The sequence below is a fragment of the Habropoda laboriosa genome, unplaced genomic scaffold, assembly GCF_001263275.1.
Source record: "Habropoda laboriosa isolate 0110345459 unplaced genomic scaffold, ASM126327v1 scaffold28, whole genome shotgun sequence".
NCBI lineage: Eukaryota > Metazoa > Arthropoda > Insecta > Hymenoptera > Apidae > Habropoda > Habropoda laboriosa.
In genome coordinates, this window is record NW_017100174.1 from 276,045 (window position 1) to 278,842 (window position 2,798).

At 30.2% G+C, this 2,798-nt stretch overlaps 1 protein-coding gene across 1 annotated transcript in view; it reads right to left on the reverse strand.

The window, feature by feature from the left end:
- Nucleotides 1-2,798, reverse strand: part of LOC108578691 — a 181,251-nt gene that overhangs the window by 67,921 nt on the left and 110,532 nt on the right.

Consider the following 2,798-nt stretch of genomic DNA (forward strand, 5'->3'; position numbering starts at 1 on the left):
ATTTATTTCATGGTATTGTAACAAGCAAACGTTGAATACATTTTTCATTCGTGTAAGAAGAATTATTTAACACGATAAATTTAGCTGTACTATGGTTATTTTTAATCTACGACCACAGGTCAACCTGATTTTTAATCCCTACGAAATTAATTTAACCACGAGTAAGTAACGAGAACGCTAAAACCTATGTTTCCATTGAAGAATATTGTAAAAACGTATAAATTGTTATATGCAATGTTATAACAAATTGTCGGAAGTATAAATTTTTAATAAAATTGTGAAAATTGATAAATTATACCGTGTTACGATATCGGAAATCTCCCGCGAAAATCTCCCGCGAAAATTTCCCGCCTGACCTAACCGACGATTTTGCTAATGACTTTGGGGAGAGGGTACCGCAGGTATATAAGGACCCGCCGATGTCCCGCGAAATCATTTACCCTTTATACTGGGCCCTAGACACTTCGCGGCGTATTTTGACCTGAAGGTTCTGAGATGTGAATAGAGTGGTCGGGGGCTACTAGCTAGTCTATGTCCACCCTGTACACACTCAGCCTTCTTGTAACACTTGTATACATTAGAATCAATTAGAATTTCTATTACTAATTATTAAACAAATTTTAACAATTACCGGCACTCGCTAGGCACGTAATATCAGACTTTAAATACTCGACTTCGAACTTCGGTTTAGTCATAATTCTATTAATGTTATAATAACGTATAATTTATTAATTTTCACAATTTTATTATTAATTTATACTTCCAAAAATTTGTTAAAACATTACATATTATTATTTATACATTTTTGCAAGTTTCTTTGACAAATAAGTACGTTTCAACGATCTTATTACTTTCTCGTTGTGAAATCAAGTTCGGAGGATTAAAAATCAGGTTGACCCTTGGTCGTAAATTTAAAATAGCCATAGTGAAGGTGAAATTATTATTTTAAATAAATGTTTCTATACGAATTAAGAATCTATTCAACGTTTGTTTGTTGCAATACCGTGAAATAAATTGTATTATATATTTTCTCAGTTTAGACTGAATTTAAAGTTCGTAAGGATTAGAAATCAGGTTGACCTGTGGTCGTAGATTAAAAATAGCCATAGTGAAGGTAAAATTATTACGTTAAATAATTGTTTTTATACGAATTAAATATTGATTCAACGTTTATTTGTTGCAATACCGTGAAATAAATTGTATTATATATTTTTTCTGTTTACACTAAATTTAAAGTTCTGTTTACATGTTATAACAATTAGAATGTAGACGTTTTGCCGTTTCACGGTTTTTCCTCTGTTAATTATGTGTTTATAAATCATTTCAAACTAAAGCAGCACCATGCCCACCCTTAATTAAACCGTCTCAGTAGTTTACCGTAATTAATAATCTATTTTCGGAATTTATACGAGAATTTTTGAATTTTAGTAAATACTAGAGTCAGTGTCCACCCTGTACACACTCAGCCTTCTTGTAACACTTGTATACATTAGAATCAATTAGAATTTCAATACAGTAGACTGAATAACAATTCATTTTAACTAATACCTATTAGAAATTTTCCTTTTAAAACAAATATAAATCATTTTACCAATTACTGGTACTTGCTAGACATTTAATATCAGACTTTAAATATTCTCCTTTCGGTTCTTTTAAATACAATCAAATAATTTCTTCAATTATCGATACTGACTTGGAATACTCCGCTTCGAATAAAATATTTCGAAATTATTTTGAAGGTTTAGGGAAATAAACATTTGAATTTTAGTCATCGTTGTTCTTCAGACTTGTCGAATAGGATATTGAAATGACTTTGAGCAATTGAAATTAATTTGAAATTTTTCGTTCAGTATTTTTCATATATTTTCTCTGATATTGAATTTTGTTTACTAATAATTTACCATCCAAGGAATTTGCATGAATTGCATGTTAAGTAGTTAGTTGATTTATTATTGTATATTGTGAGATGATTTGGAACGAGTGCACTATGCCCACCCTAAATTAAACCGTCTCAGTAGTTTACCGTAATTAATAATCTATTTTCGGAATTTATACGAGAATTTTTGAATTTTAGTAAATACTAGAGTCAGTGCATCGCGTATTGAAATAATAGCTTCATCCCTAGTTCGTTTATTATTGAATATTTTTACGCGTTTAACTTATGCTTCTCCCCAATTCTCGTCGCGTATTTTATTCAAATTTTCTTATATTCTAGAATCGAAAAAGATACGAATTCGCGTTTTTTCTTTTGATTTTTTCAATTTTTCAATTGCATTACGCATTATTGCAATAATTTCTATCGTTACATTTCATTCTAATTGTTTAGCAGCTTTTCTGCTGCTATCGACCCTACATTTTTTTTTTTTTTTTACGTGGAGGTAGGCCGACTATATGTGCTAAACAATTGGCAACCAAACGGTGGCTCGCTAAAGCGATATATTATGAAATTAAATTAATCACTCAATAAGTTTTAACGTTAGATTGTTTCCTCGATATGGCCATGGTGGTCATCAGTGACTGGAGTGCTTCAAATGTTTAGAATAATTAAAATAAAATAAATGTTGTCAACTAAAAATTTTGAACGTCATAGCTAGCTAGACATTATTTTCAATTGAAAAAAAAAATTATAAAGCATAATGCTATAATCCTATGCTTAAAATGTATTTTCTTGTGGCCTCCTGACAACAACCTGTAAATCTGGCGCGACAGTGAACGTGTTAATAAGTAAATGTTTCTCAAATTATATCGTGTTTGATCTCATTTTCATCAGAAAAATCTCACCATGTTAAAAAAAATTC